The sequence below is a fragment of the Alligator mississippiensis genome, chromosome 2 (genome assembly GCF_030867095.1).
Source record: "Alligator mississippiensis isolate rAllMis1 chromosome 2, rAllMis1, whole genome shotgun sequence".
Classification (NCBI taxonomy): domain Eukaryota; kingdom Metazoa; phylum Chordata; order Crocodylia; family Alligatoridae; genus Alligator; species Alligator mississippiensis.
In genome coordinates, this window is record NC_081825.1 from 277,437,238 (window position 1) to 277,458,554 (window position 21,317).

Below are 21,317 nucleotides of genomic sequence, written 5' to 3' on the forward strand. Positions count from 1 at the left end.
GTCCCAAAGGGCAGGGGAGTTGAGAGTCCAGGAAGAGTGGTCATTCCTTAAGGAGATGATCCTCAAAGCCCAAAGGGTGGCAATCCCAATGTGGATCAAATGGGGCAAGAGTGCTCAAAAGACCTCATGGCTCACCAAAAGCTTCCAGGAATGTCTCAAAACCAAAAAGGAGGCGTACACCCAGTGGAAGGGAGGGGCCATCACCAAGGAGGATTATACCTCCATTGCTCAGAACTGTAGGGGAGCTGTTAGGAGGCTAAGGCGGAGATGGAACTGGGACTAGCAACCCAGATCAAGGATAACAAGAAGTCCTTTTTTAAATACATAGGGGGTAAAAAGAAGGTAGTGGGTAATGTAGGGCCTTTGTAGGATACATTAGGTAATCTAGTGGTCACACCAGACGGCAAAGCTAACCTCTTTAACAATTTCTTTGCCTCCATCTTTTTGAGCAGGGACCAGGGCATCCCTCCCACTGGGATCCCTGATGGACCCAGGGGAGGGGCTGCCAGGCCCAGGGTCAGTGAGGACCTAGTCAGGGAACTTCTGGTGGGACTAGACGTGTTCAAATCAGCAGGCCCTGATAATCTCCACCCCAGAGTTCTGAGGTAAATAGCAGAGGTCATTGCGGGACCCCTGGCACAGCTTTATGAGCACTCATGGTGCTCTGGTGAGGTGCCAGAGGACTGGAAAAGGGCCAATGTAGTCCACATTTTCAAAAAAGGGAGGAAGGAGGACCCAGGAAACTACAGGCCCATTAGTCTTACCTTGATCCTGGGGAAGCTGTTTGTGAAAATTATCCAGGAGCACATCTGTGAGGGACCAGCAGGGGGGATCCTGCTTAGGGGAAACCAACATGGGTTCATTTGAGGCAGGTCCTGTCAGACCAACATGGTGTCCTTCTATTGACCAGGTCACAAAATCCTTGGACGCAGTTGTCACGGTAGACATAGTCTTTCTGGACTTTAGGAAGGCCTTTGACGCTGTCTTTCACCCCATTATCATTAAGACATTAGGCAACTGTGGCATCGATGCCTGCACAATCAGATGGGTTGCAAATTGGTTGGAGGGTCGCACCCAGAGAGTGGTGGTGGACAGGTCATTTTTGACCTGGAGAGATGTGGGAAGTGGGGTCCCCCGGGGCTTGGTCCTTGGGCCCGTGCTGTTTCATAGTTTCATAGCTGGTAGGGTCGGAAGGAACCTGAGCAGATCATCAAGTCCGACCCCCTGCCATGGCAGGAAAGAGTACTGGGGTCAAACGACCCCAGCAAGGTATTCATCTAGCCTCCTCTTAAAGACCCCCAGGGTAGGAGCCAGCACCACTTCTCTTGGAAGTTGGTTCCAGATCCTAGCCACCCTGACAGTGAAGTAGCGCCTCCTGATGTCTAGTCTGAATCTGCCCTCTGCTAGCTTGTGGCTGTTATTTCTAGTCACTCCTGGTAGTGCTCGAGGGAACAGGGACTCCCCCAATACCTGCTGGTCCCTCCTGACTAGTTTGTAACAGGCCGCTAGATCCCCCCTCAGCATTTTCTTGTGGAGGCTGAACAGGTTCAGGTCCCTTAGCCTCTCCTCATAGGGCCTGCCGTGCTGACCCCTGATCATGCGAGTGGCCCTCCTCTGGACCCTCTCCATGTTGTCCACGTTTCTCCTGAAGTGCAGCGCCCAGAACTGGACGCAGTACTCCAACTGCGGCCTGACCAGTGCCGTGTAGAGGGGGAGGATCACCTCCTTGGACCTGCTTGAGATGCATCTGTGGATGCATGACAAGGTATGGTTGGCCTTCCTGACTGCGTCCCCACATTGTCGGGCCATGTTCATTTTGGCATCAATAATGACTCCAAGATCCTTTTCTGCCTCTGTACTGATGAGAAGGGAGTTCCCCAGCCTGTAGGTATGCTGCTGGTTCTTCCTCCCCAGGTGCAATACCTTGCACTTGTCAGTGTTGAAACCCATCCTGTTCTCATCCGCCCACCCCTGTAACCTGTCCAGATCTGATTGCAGCCTGTCCCTCTCCTCCAGCGTGCCCACTTCTCCCCACATCTTAGTGTCATCCGCGATTTTGAACTGGGTACTTTTTACCCCTTTGTCCAAGTCACTGATGAAGATGTTGAACGGTGCGGGCCTGAGGACCGAGCCCTGCGGAACCCCAGTGCCCACATCCCTCCAGGTCGAATAAGACCCATGCACCACCACTCTTTGGGTGCGGCCCTCCAGCCTGTTAGTGACCCATCTGACTGTGTAGGTAGCATCAAGAAGGTCCAGAGGAGAGCCACTCGCATGATCAGGGGGCAGCAAGGCAGGCCGTACGAGCGGAGGCTATGGGACCTGAACCTGTTCAGCCTCCACAAGAGAAGGCTGAAAGGGGATCTGGTGGCCTTCTACAAACTGGCCGAGGGGGACCAGCAGGCTATAGGAAAGTCCCTGTTCTCCCGAGCACTACCAGGAGTAATGAGGAATAACGGCCAGAAGTTGACCGAGAGTAGATTCAGGCTAGATATCAGGAGGCACTACTTCACAGTCAGGGCAACTAGGAGCTGAAACCAAATTCCAAAGGAAGTGGTACTCGCTTCTACCCTGGGGGTCTTCAAAAGGAGGCTAGATAATCACCTAGCTGGGGTCATAGAATCATAGAAGTAGGGTCGGAAGGGACCTTGTAGATCTTCAGGTCCGACCCCCTGCCTGAGCAGGAAGGAAACTGGGCTCAAATGACCCCAGCCAGGTAGGCATCAAGCCTCTTCTTAAAGAGCCCCAGGGTAGGAGCCAGCACCACTTCGCTTGGAAGTTGGTTCTAGATCCTAGCCGCCCTAACAGTGAAGTAGTTCTTACGGATGTCTAATTTAAACCTACTCTCCAACAACTTGTGGTTGTTATTCCTTGTTATCCCGGGGGGTGCTAGGGGAAACAAAGTCTCCCCCAAACCCTTCTGGTCCCCCTTAGTGAGTTTATAGACGGTCACAAGGTCCCCCCTCAGCCTTCTCTTGTGAAGGCTGAACAGGTTCAGGTCCCGTAGCCTCTCATTGTAGGGTCTGCCCAGCTGTCCCTGTATCATGCGGGTGGCCCTCCTCTAGACCCTCTCAATGTTGTCCATATCCCTCTTGAAGTGCGATGCCCAGAACTGGACACAGTACTCCAGCTGTGGCCTGACCAGTGTCACGTAGAGGGGGAGGATCATCTCCTTGGCCCTACTTGAGATGCACCTGTGGATGCACGATAGGGTCCAGTTAGCCCTGCCGACCGTGACCTCGCACTGTCGGCCCATGTTTATCTTGGAGTCAATGATGACTCCAAGATCCCTTTTTGCCTCCGTGCTCTCAAGAAGGGAGTTTCCCATCTTATAAGTGTGCTGCCAGTTACTACTGCCCAAGTGCAGCACCCTGCACTTGTCTGTATTGAAATGCATCCTGTTTTTGTCAGCCCACCTTTGCAACCTATCCAGGTCTTTCTGCAGTCTTTCCCTCCCTACTAGCATGCCCACCTCATTTTGGTATCAGCAAATTTGAACAGGTTGCTTTTCACCCTGTCTTCCAAATCGCTGATAAAGAAATTGAACAGTGCGGGCCCAAGGACCGAGCGCTGGGGGACTCCGCTGCCCACTTCCCCCCAGGTCGAATATGACCCGTCCACCACCACCCTCTGAGTACGACCCTTCAGCCAATTAGCAATCCATCTGACTGTGTAGGCATCGATGCCACAGTCACCTAGTTTTTTAATGAGGATGGGGTGGTTGACAATGTCAAAGGCCTTGCTGAAGTCCAGAAAGACTACATCCACGGCGACGCCTGCATCCAATGCTTTTGTGACCTGATCGTAAAAGGCAATCAGGTTGGTCTGACATGACCTGCCCCTAATGAAACCATGCTGGTTGCCCTTGAGCATCATCCCCAATGCTGACCCATCACAGATGTGCTCCTTGATGATCTTCTCAAAGAGTTTCCCCAGGATTGAGGTAAGACTGACGAGCCTATAGTTGCCCGGGGTCCTCCCTCCTCCCTTTTTTGAAGATGGGGACCACATTGGCTATCTTCCAATCATCTGGCACCTGGCCCGAGCATCATGAGCACTCATAAAGCCATGCCAAGGGCCCAGCAATAACCCTTGCTAGCTCTCTCAGCACCCTGGGGTGGAAAGCATCTGGACCTGCTGACTTGAACACATCTAGCCCCTCCAGAAGCACTGTAACCTGGTCCTCCACAACCTTAGGTCTTGAGACGTTCCCCTCGAGTCTGTTTTGAAACACCGTGGGGGAGTCCTGGTCCCTGCACAAGAAAACGGAAGTGAAGAATTTGTTAAAGAGGTCTGCCTTCTCTTCTGGCGCAACCACCAGATTGCCCAGCACATCTTGCAGGGGCCCCACATTCCCTGGTGCCTTCTTCATCCTCCCTATATATTTGAAAAAGGACTTTTTATTATCTTTGATCTTGGATGCTAGTCCTAGCTCTGTGTCCACCTTAGCTTTCCTAACAGCCCCCCAGACATGCCACCCAGATTACAGAAACTTTTGTTTCAACTGCAAATGTATGATCTAGACTGGGGTAGGCAACATTTTTTGGCCGGAGTGCCAAAAAAATCACTATGACTACCTTGGAAGGTGCCGGAGTGCTGGCATGCCAGAAAAATAAATTAAACTTCTGATACTACCTTTGATCTTGTATATTTGTTTTGTGTGGCTCCCCCCACAAGAGCCCCCCAGTCCTGCTCATGCCCCTTGCTCCCAACCCAAAGCCCCTGCCCCCCAGCCATGCTCATGCCCTTTGCCTCCCACCCAAAGTCCCTACCCCCCCAGCCTTGCCAGAGGGGGCCCCCAGCTGCCAGGACCATGGACCCAGGGACCCAGGTCCGCAGCTCCCTGCCCCCAACAGAAGATAGTGGCCGCTGCAGCAGGAGCAGGAGCCAGCTCCCCCACTGCTGCTGCCTGCTGTGGGCTTGGGCAAGGGGTGGGGCCAACTCCTGGCAGCAGCGTGCACTCCCGGGGGGGCTGAGGTGGACCTTTGCCCCCCCAGATCTGTGAGAGGGGCAGAGGCAGCAGGGCCAGGGCATGTGCACACTGTGGGTTTGTGCTCCCCACCATGCTGCCCTCCCCCACCGCCTCTGCAGAGCAGTGTGTGGAACCCGGCATGGCAGGGAACAGTGAGGAGGTGCGCAGAAGCTGCCTGCCACTCCAAGCTCCCCACTGCACTAGCCACACTTCCCCTGCAGGCAGGGATAGCAGCAAGGGGCACAACTCTGCACTGCTGCCTGCACTGCCCCTGTGAACACAGGGGAAGTATGCCAGGGAAGTGAGGGGCATGCAGAGGCAGGCAGCTTCCCTGTGCAGCCCCTCTGTGTGCTGCCACTCTGGGTCACACACGCTGCGCTCTGGAGGGTCCAGGAGAGGGCAGCAGGGCTGGGAGTACAGTGTGTGTGACCTGGTGTGGCATCACACAGAGGGGCTGCATAGGGAAGCTGCCTGCTGCTGCAAGCCCCACACTGCCCTGGTCATACTTTGGATGAAACTTGCAGGGATGGTAGCCTCTGCTGAGAGCATGAAGCTTGCCAAGTTTCAAGAAGATCAGTGCAGGGGTTTGGGGGGAACTGCACCCCAAATTCTTGAAAGCAAAACTCATGTCACTTGTATGTGTTACACCACAGGAGGGTGAAAACTGCAGGGGTGGTAGTCCCTGTTGTAGCCACGAAGTCTACCAAGTTTCAAGGTGATAGGTTTCAAGGTGTTAATCATTGCTCATTAACTTGTTAACACCTGTAAAACCACAGACTAAGGAGAGGAAATAATACAGACAATCAACTGCCCCAAGACGGACACAGTCAGTTGCACAAGCACCCATGTCACGAGCTTTGTCTGTCAGCAGCTAGGGGTGCAGGGCCCCAGAACCCTCCTGCACCGATCTCCTCCACAGCTGGCAGGCTTTGTGGCCTTAGCAGGGGCTAGCAGGCCTGCAGCTTTTACCCCGCTGCACTTTAACACATACAATGTCACTCATGTTACAAGTTTTGCCTGTCAGCAGCAGAGGTGCAGGGCCCCAGAAGCCACACTCCCCCTGCACCTATCATTGATATTTCATTGATTCTCCATGATACCCTGTGGCCAGATCTCTGAGGCAGCTCCGAATCGAACTGGTTTGAAGGAGAACCTTGTTTTATGTCATGAAGTAGTAGGGTTGCCAACCCAATATTCTTTTTTTTCCAGACAAAACTTTTTTACTGATGCATGCTTATACTGATATACATTTTACGTAATGTAAATGCAACTCATCTGCCAGGTCCTGTCCTCCTTCCAGGCTCAAGTTAGAAGGACTGGGTTTAAATTTAGGGGTTTAACATCAATCATAATAAAAAAGTACGAAGTTTGGTTGTCAGTAAAAAGTTTGCAGTAAAAAAAATATTATTGGGTTGGCAACCCTGCTTGACTGCAGTGACAGCTAATTTAAATAGTTTTTTTTTCCTTATGCCATTAGCAGAATCAGAACCAAGGTAACTTATGTTTTTTTAGCCAACCTAGACTCTTCTTTGTTCATTGGCTGGTCTTCATTCTGACTGATATGTTCAAACTGGTTTTGGAATTTTCCAGATGGGCTACGGCTATTAAGGCAATTCCCTCTGGTATGCCTCTTAATAATTTACACTCATAGATTGTTAAGCTATGCTACTTAGATGGATACTTGTTTTGAAGTATTTCTTTCTACTCATTCATGAGACGATGCACCCTGTTAGTGACAGATGCAGATAAAAGGTTGAAAGGACTGTTGTATTAACTTTTGAATGCTCCGCTGTGTAACTTCAATTATGTGTTGAACCCTCTTCAGACACACAACTTCACAGGATGTCTGAAGCCTACCAGCCTAAGCAGTATGTACCTCTTGGCCAGCATCACTCTGCCTGACATCAGAAGAGCAGTGGCCAGGAGGATAGAACAATTGAGACAAACTGAAGATGTGAGTCACCCACTGTACGACCACCCTGTAGCATACAAACATCTGAAGTCATGCAGTAGGTTCCTCACAAGCACCTGACCTCTTGATGCCACATCCAGGGAGACATGATTACAGATGTGGAAGAGAGGCTAAAGAAAATACCTGACAGAGAAAATGGAAATTCCAGTGGTTGAGTCCTTTTCACCTGGGGCTGACAAAGTATGGCAAAGGCAGTGAAGTCTCAACTGCCTACGTACTGGAGTCTGATGCTCCAAAGGAACTAGCGAAAAGCAGGGATGTACCATTGGTTTAACCACCTGTGACTGAGGCACAGGTCCTCAGAGTATGCAACACCATGCCCAATGCCCACTGCTGAAGGCACATGTACAATGAAAGACCTCATGAAGTACAATAAATGTGCATAAGCATGTGTGACAAAATGGTCAAATGAGGTGCAGAGCACAAGAAGAAGATTGTAAGACTACATTCCAGTACATTTTATATCCCAGTCAAGTGTCTGTCTAACGCACTCTTGAAAGTTTCCTGGGATGGAGATTCCACATCCTTTAGGTAGCCTCTTCCAATGCTTAATTGCCCTCACAGTGAAGAAGTTCTTCAACCAAAATTTCCATTACTGCAGTTTGAGACCATTAGTCATAGTTCTATCCCGTAAAGCCACAGAGAATACTTTATCTCCATCCTCTTTTTAATTGTCCTTCAGATATTTTAAGACAGTGATCAAATCCTTCCTCTGTCTTTTCTTCTCCGGACTAAATAATCCTAATTCTTTCATGCTGAGAATCTAGGCTGCTGTCTATGGAAGAATAGAAGTTAGGGGAAAAGGCTTTGTCTGAAGCCACCAGTCTAATTTACCAATTGTTGCCTTTCAGTGTCGCAATATTGATTAGGTTTATCAGAAGATTCATGTAAAAATTTGCTTGTTTTCTATAACAGAACTAAAGGAATAAATCCTTTTTAAGGTTTGAGTTTCAAAACATAAAGGTTTTCTTTTTTGTGTTTTTTATACTCCCCTCAGTTTTTTCTGGCTATTCATCTAGCTTCCCTGTTAGGCTTTGAATCAAACAGTTAGCAAGTGCTAAAGTACAACTAGTCTTTTCTACACAAATGTCTTGTAAGAACTTTATGAGCTCTACTGAAAAATCTTCTCTCACATCTTCTAAAAATTCCTGTATCTCAGTCAGGATATACCTTAAAACAGTGAGGGCTATCGTTTTTGATAAATTAAGCTTCACACCCTCCCCAAGTGCCACAATGATCCTCTTCCCTTACCCAATCTGCTACTCTGCTTTCTGCTCCCTGCCCTGTGTCCCCTGTCAAATCTACTGCTCTGCTTTCTACTCCCTGTACTATTTGCCGCTATGCTGCCTGCCCCTTCCCCAATCTGCTACCTGCTGTACACTGAGGCTGCCTATGCCACCTCTATCTTAAAACACTACATTGATCTAGCCCAAAGGTTTGCCAATATTTTTTGTTATGTTTATTTAGGGGAAGAGGTCAGAATAACAAGGACATGGGGGCAGGTGGAGGTTTGGTCTTTCTCTGTAGCATGGTCCTCTTTTTAGGATCCTCTGAGTATATATTTGGAAATTCTCTGTCACGGCCATACTGTCTGCAATGCACTGACCATCCCCTCATTTCTACTGTTTTCACATAGGCATATGTGTATGTGATTTTCAATCTTTTTTTTTTTTGGCAGACCCCTAAAAAATTTTGAATCGAGGTGCCAAACCCCTTTGGAAACTTCAAATGAAGGTACGGACCCGTTTGAACTGTAAATGTTGGTATTCACAAACTTTTGATTGATCACTTTCATCTTTTGTAGACCCCTTAGATATGGCCTTTGGACCCCCAGAGGTTCACGGACCACAGGTTGAAAACCACTGTTGTAGGGTGCTTTTGGTGTTTGTTGCTTTGAGTGGCGGTTTGAAGTGACAGTTTTAGGGAATCCTTAGCAAAATGATTACCTGTGAATACAGGGGACAGGACTCATTGGCCCAGAAGACCTCTTCCAGTCTAATGCTGAAGACCATTTCCACTGAAGTAGCCAATTGTGAAGGTCATCAGGAGCTTGAAGAATGGCTCCATAGACCTAGGTGGACTATAGCTTGAAGAACAACTTTGCTGAACAGGTCTAAGTGGACTATATAAAGCAAATACAGTCACCAGTACTACAATAAAATAATCCCCCCAAAATAAGCTGTGCATCTCACAGCTAACATCTCTGTGGAGAAAAATATAGCAGTACTCAAGTACATTCAAAAGGATCCTGCTGTATTCATTTTATTCAAAGTGCTCCTTGCCCTACTGTTTTACTGCCATAGGAAGTCCACTGTTAAACATTAAAGAGAGCAAACAAAAGTTATTAGAGAGGATGCAGAACAAACAGTGATGCAATGTTTGTCTGGATATGGAGGGTCAAATGCCAAAAGGGTGCTCACACAGCAGAGAACGGATTCAGTGCCTATGGGCTCAGTGGATGGTACTGATGACTTTGCAGGTTGTTGTTGTTTCCTCTCCTGGAAACACTTCAAGATTAAAGTGCTTTTAGAAATGAGGGACATCTGGGTCTAGGAGCAGATGCTATTCAACCTCTTTCTCCCAGAGACACATTAACACTTAAGTAGTGAACCCCTTTCCCCTTCCCCCCAATTTGGGCCAGTGTTAAGTGAGATTCTGCAAATGCGGTAGCCAATGGTAGTGCAGCAATGAAGATTCCACATTGTTAAAGGGAAATAGACTGTAGAATCTATAAAGAGAGACTACTCTGTGGCTGGTATTTGTGCAAATTAGCCAGAACTTCCCCTTTATTAAAGTAAATAGCCAGAAAAACTAAGAGGTGCAATATATGAAAAAAAATCCATATGCAGCATCAGGCACTTGAAAGCAATCATGATGTCTCCTGACATGCACAAATGTTGCTGGCAAATCTGCAATGAATGAACAGAGTAATAGTAAATTACAGCAGTTTTATTAACGCACATTCTTGCATCAGCCTTGTGTCTTTTCCTTGCCCCTTTTTTCTCTTTATGTGAATAGGATCCTTGCAATTTCTTCCAAGAGACAATTAAAAACATAGAGCATGACCTCCCTCTCCCCATCTTCTTTAAGAGTTTCTTTTCTGCTCTCCCCCTTTAAACACTCCACTTGCCCCAGTGCCAATACCCAATTTCTCTTAGCACCTGCCTTAGCCCCCCTCATTCTTAATTTCTCTCTCTTCCTTCCCTTCACAGAAAGCATGATTTAGCTTCTTCCAGGCCCTCAATCCTAGCTGTCAGTGCTGCTGGTTCCAGGTCCTCTCCTAGCAGCTTCAATGTAGCCTCTGTACTACTGCTCTTCAGAACAGAATCATGGCAGACAGAACCCCATCTGAGCTCTTAACTCACAAGGGAGACAGCTAGACACAGCCCCTTCCCCTTCTTGTTCTCTTAGGAGACATCCCTGGTATATTGGGTCCCAAATGGGTCCTTACCACCAGAGGGAGTTAGATGGGCCCTCTATCTTCCATGCTGCCTGCCATTCTTCTCTCCTTCTGTTCCCTTTTTAGCAGCTTAAACCCCAGCAGATTTGTTTGATCCCTGTTCCTAGTTGCCAGTTGTTAAAATCTAATCTTAGTTGCTGAGGCTTCCATTGTCTTTACTAAAATGCCCCTTCCTTAGGTGAATGACCCCATTCGATTCCCAGTGGCCTGTTCTACACAGCTGCCTGCAGCCAGGTATCCTCATCTCATTCCACTTCCAATCTAGAGCAGAAGATATCAACTCCAGTGTAATAGCATATAAAAGGATGATAAAAGTGAGGTCTGCACAAAAATCAGAAGTGGACACGCTGGAGGGCAGGGAACAACTACAAGCTGACCTGGACAGGTTGGACATGTGGGCGGAAAACAACAGAATGCAATTCAACAAGGAGAAATGCAAAGTGCTGCACCTAGGGAGGAAAAATGTCCAGCATACCTACTGCCTAGGAAATGACCTGCTTGGTGGAATGGAAGCGGAAAGGGATCTTGGAGTCCTAGCGGACTCCAAGATGAACATGAGTCGGCAGCATGACGAAGCCATCAGAAAAGCTAATGGCACTTTATCGTGCATCAGCAGATGCATGACGAACAGAACCAAGGAGATGATACTTCCCCTCTATTGGGCACTGGTCAGACTGCATTTGGAATACTGCATGTAATTTTGGGTGCCGCACTTCAAGAGGGATGTGGATAACCTGGAGAGGGTCCAGAGAAGGGCCACTTGTATGGTTAAGGGCTTGCAGGCCAAGCCCTATGAGGAGAGACTAGGGCACCTGGACCTCTTCAGCCTCCACAAGAGAAGGTTGAGAGGTGACCTTGTGGCTGCCTATAAGTTCATCACAGGGGCACAGAAGGGAATTGGTGAGGTTTTATTCACCAAGGCGCCCCTGGGGGTTACAAGAAATAATGGCCACAAGCTAGCAGAGAGCAGATTTAGACTAGACATTAGGAAGAACTTCTTCACAGTTAGAGTGGCCAGGGTCTGGAACGGGCTCCCAAGGGAGGTGGTGCTCTCCCCTACCCTAAGGGGGCTTTAAGAAGAGGTTAGATAAGCATCTAGCTGGCGTCATCTGAACCCAGCACTCTTTCCTGCCTATGCAGGGGGTTGGACTCGATGATCTATTGAGGTCCCTTCCAACCCTAACATCTGTGAATCTATGAATCACAGAAACATTACAGAGCATTCCCATAAATACTTTGTGAAGAGCAGGGGCCTGGCCACAGGCTTACAGTAGCAGCATGAGACCTAAATTATGGGTAATTCAGACAGTCAGAATTTTGTAGAAGGAAATTGGTTACTCTCCCAGTCAGGCAGCAATGTTTGTGGAGTGCAGTATTGTGGGTCCAGAGTTTAGTGTGGAGGTAATGGCTTTAAGAAATTGGAAGAGATGATCTCAGCAAGGTGAGTTGGGGTGCTATTTACTCATGAAACTCAAGCTGTGTGGGATCTCAATTCACTCTGATTAAGAGTGAGGGAGAACGTAGATAATGAAAAACTACCAACAAAGGCCTTGGAAGGCTAATGAGAGATTGGGGCTTGAGAGGGAAGCTGCAGTCCAAAAAGTGAGCATCACTGACCTGTCAACTTTAGAGTGAACTGTGCTGTTTAGATTGCTGAGCCCTTGATCCTATACAAGAGGATAGGATGTTGTTGGACCCAGACAACTCCCCAAGACTCCTCTTGCATAGGATCAAGGATAATTTCCTTCCTTACATACTACCTTTCCAGACAAGCCTTTTTCTACTCAGTGAGATAGCTTCCCATTTCCATTTATTTTCATGATCCCTGAATACCATGTGTCACACTTACTGCATTCAGGTGCAAGACTTGACTGCCTTGCAAAAAACTAAATATTCAAAATCACTATAAAGCACACTCACCCACATGCTCTTGCTCACTATGTGCCAGTCACATCCTAGGTACAGCAAAACTTAAAAAAAAAAAAAATTCTCTAAGTCTAAGAATATGCATGATTTGTGGATGTCTCTGCTTCTCCTTTAGCTCCATATTTAAATGCAGAACTGAGCAGTTTTAGAGAGAGGATCGTTGGTGCTAACTTATTCAGCATGCCTGATGGAGTCATTTTTACTCAGGTAAGTGCCTAACTGTGATTCCTAGATATAAATATACTAGCAAATTGCCCATCAAGAATGATGGGAGGGGGAAGTGGGCATAGACAGAGTCGCGTCACCCACCACCCTGCGCCACCACCGCCTCCCATGCCCCCTCCTCGCCCCCCTGCTCTGTGTCTAGCCCCACTCGCCCAACCCTGCTGCTCTGAGTCTGGCCCCGCTCCCTGGCCCCCCAGAAGATTAACCTGTTCATCTTTCTCAGGGGCCTTCTCCTGGTGCCCTGGTCTCACATGTCCCCTTTGGGGTGGATTGATTTCTTTCCTAGCCACTGTTTTTCTGGAGGCTGCTGCTGCCCCTCTTCTACAGGTCACCCTTCTGGTTGAGGCTGCACCTGAGGTCAACTGCCTGTGGCCTTCCTGCCTCCCTTGTTTATCACAGCTTTGGGCACTTTCTGCGGCCTTCCCCCATAGGTGCAGGTTTGTGGGACCACCTCTGTTTTCAGGTCTTTCTGAGGGTCTTGGTCCTCTGCCTTGTGGTTGGGGCTCTCATCCTCTTTCTGCTTTACTGCCTCAGCCTCTTCATACCTGCTGATCTCTTTATCAGCTCTTGCATCAATTCTTTCATGTCCTGTCTGCTTGCAGGACCCAGCTTTCACAGCTGAGATGCAAAGTCCCTCAGCTCCTGTGTAACCTCTTATTTAAGTTGGAGGAGTGCAGTGTCCCACCTCTGTCACTCTAGGCCCAGCTTTTTGCTTAGTTTCTGGTTCTCCCTGGTCAACGCAGCATTGACTTGCTGGAGCTCAGACAGTTGCCCATCATAGCTGGCCTTCTCCACCTGCAAGCGTCCATCTGCACACAGGTTTCAACTAACTCCTGCATAACTTTTGAAAGGGCTTCTTGCCAGGCTGTTTGCTCACCCTGTCCATAGCAGCACAGTTGTGCCATGGGTATCAGCACCTGCACTCTGGCTTGGGTACTAGCAAGGTCTTCTTGTAGCATGGACAAGAGCTGCTTGCTCTCTATATACTTCCCGTGCCAGTCCTGCACCCCTTGCTGTAGCTGTTGCTGATGTCTATTTTGTGCCTCTGTTTCTTCAGGGCTGCTGTCTTTGCTTTTTGCTTTTTCCTGGGCTGTCAGAACCTTCATTCATTGGGGCAGAGCCCGTCCCTCCAGCACAAGAGACAACAGCATCCACTTTGTCTTGGAGTGCTTGCAGCTTTGCCTCCCACTCTTGACTCTTTTTTGCCTCAGCTGTTATAATTTGCTTTATTTCCTTATTTCCTGTGGCTTCAGATGCCAGTAGGTGTCTCAATTCTTTACTTTTGCTCTACTTACTCCCAGTCAGCATCTGTTGCCTCAGGGAAATTACATCTGCCTCAGCCTGCTTGCAGACTTGGTGCTCCACGTCCAGTTCCTACTGCAGGTGATCTGCCTGTCTGCCCTCCTCATCTACAAAGAGCTGCACATTTAATAGTTCACACTTCAGTGTATCTACATGATTGGCTTCCACCAGTGCTTTACTCTTGGTGCTAGGGGGCTCCATCCCCTGGACGGATAGATGCTCTGACAGCCTCTGCCGCATCACTATCCAAACTTGTTGGTCCTCTGTACTTTGTAGTTGAAGTTTGCTGATCTCTTCCTTTAGGTGCTAGAACATCTGCACCTGGGTTCCAGCCTGCTGAAGTTGTGAGCAGACCACCTCTCCCATATGCTCATCTTGCTCCTGGGCCTGCTCAGCTGCTGCAGTCTGCTGCTTGATTAACCGTTGCACTAGCTGCCCTATTTCTGCAGCCATCTCTGCTTTTTTTTCTCCCCCTGCCCCCAACCTCACTGCTGGGCAAGGAGCTCAACCTATTTCTTGCCTGTGCCTCACTTGGCCCACAGATTCCTTCTCTCTCTTGCACCGCCAACTGTTCCTGGCCAATGTACCAGTGTAACATGTCGGAGTCCCAGGGGTGGCTGTGACACCCCTTCCAGGCTCAGCAACTGTGTCCTGCTCTGCCCTGTCTCTCCTGCCATGCCTAGATTGAATAAATAAAATAATAGGGAGGCTGCCCATGGGCCTTCATGTGGCCCCAGTTCAGCTGCACCACCATTGGGGTTCCTCAGCATGCTACTTACTGGTTTCTTTAGTCTCAAACCCCTTGCTGGGCCTCTCTATGACTGTGCCCTGCAGGGCACCTAAAGCCTTAGGGGTTAATTACATGACTCCAATCCTCCCGTACACCATATCTGAAGCCTCACAGATGTTTCTGTCATGTTATTCACTTGTTGGGTCTTTGGCCTCTTCAGCCTCCACCCCTTTCCTCTTTTAGGCAGGGCCCACTGTGTTAGACCTGGCTTTGAGGCACTAGCTCTGGTTCAGCCTTTTTGGGCACTGGACACTTGGCCCCTGTCTACTGGGCCCTTGGCTCTTGTCTGGCTACATCCCTCTCAAGCACCAGGCCCCTGACCCCTGTCTAGTTGTGCCCCTCTTGGGCACTGGGCCCCAGGCCTCTGTTTGTTTCACCACTCTTGGGTATCAAGCTCCAGTCCTGTGTCTAGCTCTGTGACCTCACTCTATGCTGACTCCAGGCCCCATAGTCACTCAAGCCTTGAGCCTGCCCCTGGCAGGGCTCAAAGTGATTGTGTGCTCCTCAGGCACTAATGGGACCTCCGTATACCGCCCCTACAATCCCAACGCAAACTGCCCATGTAACTGCAACATAAACAATAAGCCCCTGGGCTCTAACATAAAGGGGAAGCAGCCCTCCGCCCCTTTAAGATGGGAAACTTTCCCTCATTGCTCAGCTAGGATAGCTTCCCAGCCCTGGGCTATATCCTAGTGAGCTCCTTTAGCTTCACTGAGGATCTACATATAGCACCACAGTCACTTCAGGAGCCCTGCTGCTGGGAGCTCTTCACCATGTGGCTGTCAGGAAGAGACATGCATGCTAGCCCAAGCCTAGAGCTCTGGCCCCTTCCTGTCAGCAGACTTCCTGGGCTGCCTGCAGGTACCTGCTGATTGGCTTAATTGGCCTCTTGCCTCAACAACCTGCAGTTGCTGCATCCTGCCTAGCCTGCAGTAATCCCTGGCTGGGCTGCTTCTTCTCTTAAAGGAACAGGGAGCCTCATGCTCTCTGTTATACCCATACCTAACCACTCAGTGAAGATCAGAGCTACTGACCAGGAAAAGGGTCATGGGTGGGGTACATGGATGATAGCAATGTTCTTGAGGTCGCAGCTCATGAGTCTACCAATAGCTCTCCAAATAAGAGCTTTTGTTTTGGCCCAGTGGGGAAGCTGATAGAGATATCCCTGGCTAGTTGGTATCAGGGGTGGATCCAGGGTCAGTACAGTGGTGCATTTGCATCCTCCCCCACACTTTTCTTCTTAGTCCACCCAAACTATAAAGCCAACTGTCTGGCAGTGACAGCAGAATTTCTATTCAAGCAGCAGTGAGGGAGTCACTTGACTTCACGGCTCATTATGGTCTACCTGAGTGCTTGTAGACCTGCCAGGAGGCTGCTCTGACATGCTCTAATTACAGTGCATTGGAGCAGACTCAATTAATCAAGTCTGCTGGACTCTGGAGTGTGCTAATTAGCTCACTCCAGCCAGCTTCTGCTTCTTATGTATCAGTGTTCCTGTGCTTCAAAATGGCTGCAGGGACACTTTAACAAAAGCTTCTTCAAGAAGACACTGAGGGTGAGACTGTCTGAGCTGCTCTACTTAAAGCCCACCCCAACCCCTGGAGCATATGCAAAAATGCCCCCTGAGTCCTGCTAATTTCTCTTTATACCACAAGTGTTAATGACTGTGGCAGAGCACCTTTGGGTGCCTGCTTGCAGCAGGGCATCTGTGATACCTGCCACTCAAAGGGCCTGAGTAGGCAGCAGAGGCAGCCTGCAGGTGGTTTCGCTCTCCAATCAGGAGTCACATGGCAAGCAGGAGACTGCCTGATTGGGGAAGAGGGCTCAGCTGCTATAAGAACAGGCTTGAGAAGCAAAGCCAGTAGCAGCACCTGCAAGCACCCGGAGGCAGAACATCTCTCAGTTGGAGCTGTTGCTCAGGAACACACAGAGGACAGGGTAAGAACTATGGGGATGGCAGGAGGTTCCTGGTCTTGGGGAACAACTTAATACTACACTCTGCTGGGGTTGGATGGTATGGTGGGGCTGCTTCTGGCAGGGCAGTTTCCAGGCAATATAACACCTATGCCTCCCCAGTGAAGAGTAAGTATGGGATGCCAGAAAGCCTTCATCCCTGCTGCCTTGTGGGTTATCCTGTGAGGGGAAAGGCTAAGGGAGCACACCCTGAGAGAAAGCACAGGGGCTCAGGCCTACTGAGTGGGGCCTATGGCTGGTTTCAGGTACGTTGACAGACCCCTGAGGCCTGAGGAGCCATAGGCTAAGTTAGGGGGGCCCAGGTGTGACTGCTGAAAATTATGTCTGTGTAATAAAGGTGCTTGCTGAAGGCTCGATGAAGATTAGACCAAGTGTTTTTCTGTCATTTGTTCAGATATTAAGCTATATGTTCTTGCTAAAAGCCTAATTAAAGTCTAAGATGTAGTGAGGCCTAGTAAATTTAGGAAAGCCTTATAGAAGTGATTTTAGGCCCTGTGGCATAGTTGAAAATTAACGTTGTCAGAAGAATGCAAGGCTTGTAATGCTATTGGTCAGTCTAAGGACAGTTGAACTAAAATGAATCTGAATGGCTGTAAGTTATCAGCATAGCTCAGAAGTTTATAAATTGGCTGGCACATCCAGAAATCACTTAGAAGGAAGATGAAGCTTTGTGAAAGGGGCTAATTAACTGCTGACCTGTATCAGTGGGCCCATGGATCTCGAGGAGCCCAAGGACTGAATAGCAGGGTCCTTCCTGGTACCCCTCGGACAGTACTGATTGGGGATGCCTGACTTCGCTGAGCTTTGCAGAAGAGAAACTTGTCATATATCAGGCATCAGAGGGGACTGCCGATAAGTTGCCAACATGAATTATTATTGTCTGTCATTATCTGCCTTAGTATATTATGCGTAGTTATGTTTTTGTTAAGTCAATAAACCTTTCTTAGCTTTCTACCCCCGACCACACTCTCAATCCTGAACCCTCTGTAGGCGGCTGGGACACCAGGTAAGTCATCACACTCCTGAGGCTCAGAGGCCCCAATGAGGGGGCAGACTACTAGTGACCCGATGGCTTGTAGAGTAGGACCTTAAGACAGTTTGAGGGGCTGCATATGGGTTGACTAGACTAGCTCCAGCTGGCAGTTGTGTAGGGTAGGGTCTTAAGATGGCCTGAAGGACTGTGCACAAGCTGACCAGAGTAGCTGGAGTGGACCCCCCCCAGTAAGGGGGAGTGAGTTAAGGCCCAGGCAAGTCTGAGGATACCTGAAGCCTAGTTGGGCCAGAGCTGAGGTCATCTCAGTAAGGGGCCGGGGGAGTGATAGTGGAATTTGTATGCCATCTGCAAGGCATGGGACATGGTATAAGGGGAGGTTTGGAGTCGTATAACATTCCCTTGGCATTGGGCTTTAAAATGGGCAGCCCTCCTGCCTTAAAAAAACAACTTATTGTTTACATCAAGACATGGCAGAAAAGTGTAGGCAGGCAGGCTGCCCAGAGAGGGAGGTGGGCTGGCATGGTGATCAACCCTGATAGTTACCTTGTTACAATGACCCTCTCTCCTCCTTAATGGTCTCAGTTTCCACTATTCAAGCTAGACTTTTTTTCTGCAATTTAGCTGTGTATTAGCTATTCCTTGTAATGTCTCCTGTTTCACAGCCCTGCAGGCTGGTTTTAGCTCTAGCTAAAAGCCTTAACTCAGGTGTGGTAATATTAGCTCAGGTGCAGTAATGACTGACTCTGAAGACTGGAGGCACCTACACAACACTCTAGAAGGGAAAATTGTGTTTTATGCAGTTGAAAGATGGACCGTTAACTACAAGGACTAACGAAACATCTTTTGACTTTTTTTTTTTTTTGCCTAGTTCGTTGTGTTTTTTAAACTTAATATATAACTTAACAAATTAATGCATGTTCCAATCAATTTAGATTAGTTTTAGTCTTAAGCTAAATAACTTTCAGACACTAGACTGTGTTTTGCTGCTGTCTCTGGTTCCAGGCCTTCTGTGTTCCCCATGTGGTACTTCAAAGCTGTAATCAAGTCACCTCTTAACCTTTTAATACTTTAAATAGAAGAGGCTCCATAAGGGTACATTCACACTTCTTCCCCACCTCTCCAAGAGGGCGCGCACACCTATCTGGTCCACTCCACATGTGCGAGTCCCAGAAATGAGGACGTATAGCTGTGCTTAAGGGGCTTTCATCACTGCTCTCAAGATCTTAGATTAAAGTATGATTGAGAGTCGTGGTGAGGGCTGTCTTCAAAGTGCCTCATTTCCAGATTTGGTACCTGCAGAGCAGAAAGCAGCTGAGTGAAATGTGCTTGAGTGATGCTGTTAGGACCCCATCCCAGACCACCAACCCTGGGGCTCTGGGACCAAGCACCAGCTCAGCCCCTTACCAGGCCATAGCCCATGACAGAAGGTGGAGTGGCAAGGAAAGGGACCCCACTGGGAAAACACATTCTACCACTGGCCCCCGTTGGCTTGGGGCTCCCAGTCCCCGAATGGATCTTCCTGTCTATATAAGGCTTCCTGTTTCCTGGGGAAACTGTCTGGACATCAAGGGTTCTTTTGTCTTTGGGATGCTCCGCTGTTTTCCTGCCTTTATGCCCTGGCTGACCACCTGTTGCTGACCACGCTCAGACTTTGACCTTTGTCTCTGCCTCATATCTCTGATTATTGGAGCTCGCCTCTCACAAGTATCTAATCCGGCTTGCTCCCTGACCTTGCTTTGTCTACTGTTCTGGCCCTGGCTCAGACTATGATCCTCTGGCTTGGACCCCGGCTATCCCTTGGACCTTGGCTAATAGCTTGTGCAAACCATCGGCTAGACTGCCTGTGCCTTGGTACGTGACAGTTGCAGACATCCACTAAATTGTTCATCATGAGGCACGATGTTCAGATCTCATGTCATTTTACTGTTCTTTTCAGAACCTTTGCCAGTACTCTTTTGAACCTCTGACATATTGGTCTCATTCATAACATTCACAGAGACAACATCACCCTCCAGGAACTGTGTGGTTTAACTGTGTTATCATTTGTGATCTAGTGATCAAATTAACTTTTTTAACCTTATTGCAATGGAAGCTCAGAGCCATTTGGTTATATAGCAAGACATCCAAGAGTCTTATGCTACAGTGTTTGCCAAAATACAGTTATTCATCTCTTTGGTATGACACAGGTTCTTTGTTAGTCTTTGTAGTCTTTGGGCATGACAAACCTCAGCTTGTTCATTTGATACCTTTATGTAAATATATTAAATATGCTTCCTGGAACAGGTTATTTATCTTGTTTTTCAGGGATAGACAAGTTGATTTCCTATTTAAACATCTTAATTCTAGACAATCACAGTTTGGTCTTGGGAATAATCTCTTTACATAGATTGCTTTGTAGTGGGTAATGAAATAAACTATTTGTGAGCAGGAAGTTATAGACACAACCTGGAAATTTAACCAGTGTATAGACCAGCTGGCCAATTACCATATTTACTCAATTTCAAGATGAGGGTTTTTTCCTCCTATTCAACATGAAGAAAACAAAGCCTTAGAATCAAGTATCAAGTAAAATGCAGTACATACAGTCAGAAGAGGTGGCAGGAATCTACTTAATGGGGCACAGTATGGTGTGGGACCTAGTTAACAGGGTGTCACAGGATTCACTGTGGGACCCTGTGCAGAAGCATCCAGTGCAGAGGCACAGGGTGTTGAGGCATTCAGGGTCATGTGGAGACACCTGGCAGCATAGCATGTGGGAGCAGGAGACCGGGAAGGCAAGTGGTGGGTAGGGCTAAGTGCAAGGGGAAGAAAGGACTCGGGTCAGGATGTCTGTTCCCATGTAGGTCATGCCTACGTGGGACAAACTGGGGCAACTGCACTGTGCCCCGCATTTTGGGGGACCCCGGGGAGTCGGGCCAGCTTTGTATCTGGTTGCCACCCCCCTTGCTCCTGCCACTGCTGCTGTGTCTGGGCCCTGCAGAGGCTGATTTGCCCCAGGCTCCGCATCCTGCCACGGTCATCTCTACCACTGCTGTTTTCCCCATTGCAGTGATGGTTGGGGAAGGGGAAAAGAAATCCTGATGATCCTTTACAATTAGATTCTGTATATTGAAAACGATAACAAATCTATTTTTGGGGGAGCTTGTCTTAAATTCAAAGTTATTTTGTATTTGGGTATATGCAGCAGTTTTCAATAATGTTTACCATTTTCCCCTTTAAAAAGATGCTGCAGGTACATTAGTTAAGAATCAGTAGGAAGAAGGGCCTGTTTAATGTTATGGTAGGAGGAAGAGAAGCAGGAGCAATGCCCTAGTTAAGCTACTGTGAGAAAGTGATGCTGGAAAAAACTCTTGTGACTTCACTTAATTTGTGTAAATTGTTTTGTAGGGAGGTCCAGGGTGGGGAAGAAGGGAGAGAAGGAATAGGACAGAGAGACATTGCCACCCACCTGGCATGGCAGCAGCTCCTGCCTGAGTCCATAGCTGACAGTGTTGGCAAGTTCTGGGTTGGGGCTCTGGAAGCGGGTAGGTCAGCTATGAATGCCACCAACAGATTCTGTGTCCAGGCTCCTAATCCTGTCTGTGGCATCCACACCTGCCACTGCCACCTGTCTGCTGTGGTGAAAGCCATGCCCAGGCCTACAGCTGATGCCTGATGCTGCTGGGCTGAAGCAGTCCCCGTTGCCTGCCTGGTACCACATGG

At 48.5% G+C, this 21,317-nt stretch overlaps 1 long non-coding RNA gene across 2 annotated transcripts in view; it reads left to right on the forward strand.

The window, feature by feature from the left end:
* Positions 1–16,498: 16,498 nt before the first annotated feature.
* The window catches only part of LOC132248821 (uncharacterized), a 34,725-nt gene continuing 29,906 nt past the window's right edge, over positions 16,499–21,317 (forward strand). Inside the window, exon 1 of one of the 2 annotated variants that reach the window (XR_009460255.1) lies at positions 16,499–16,585. This is a non-coding gene — a long non-coding RNA (uncharacterized LOC132248821). The remainder of the gene's footprint in view (positions 16,586–21,317) is intronic. The other variant, XR_009460254.1, reaches the window with a different exon arrangement.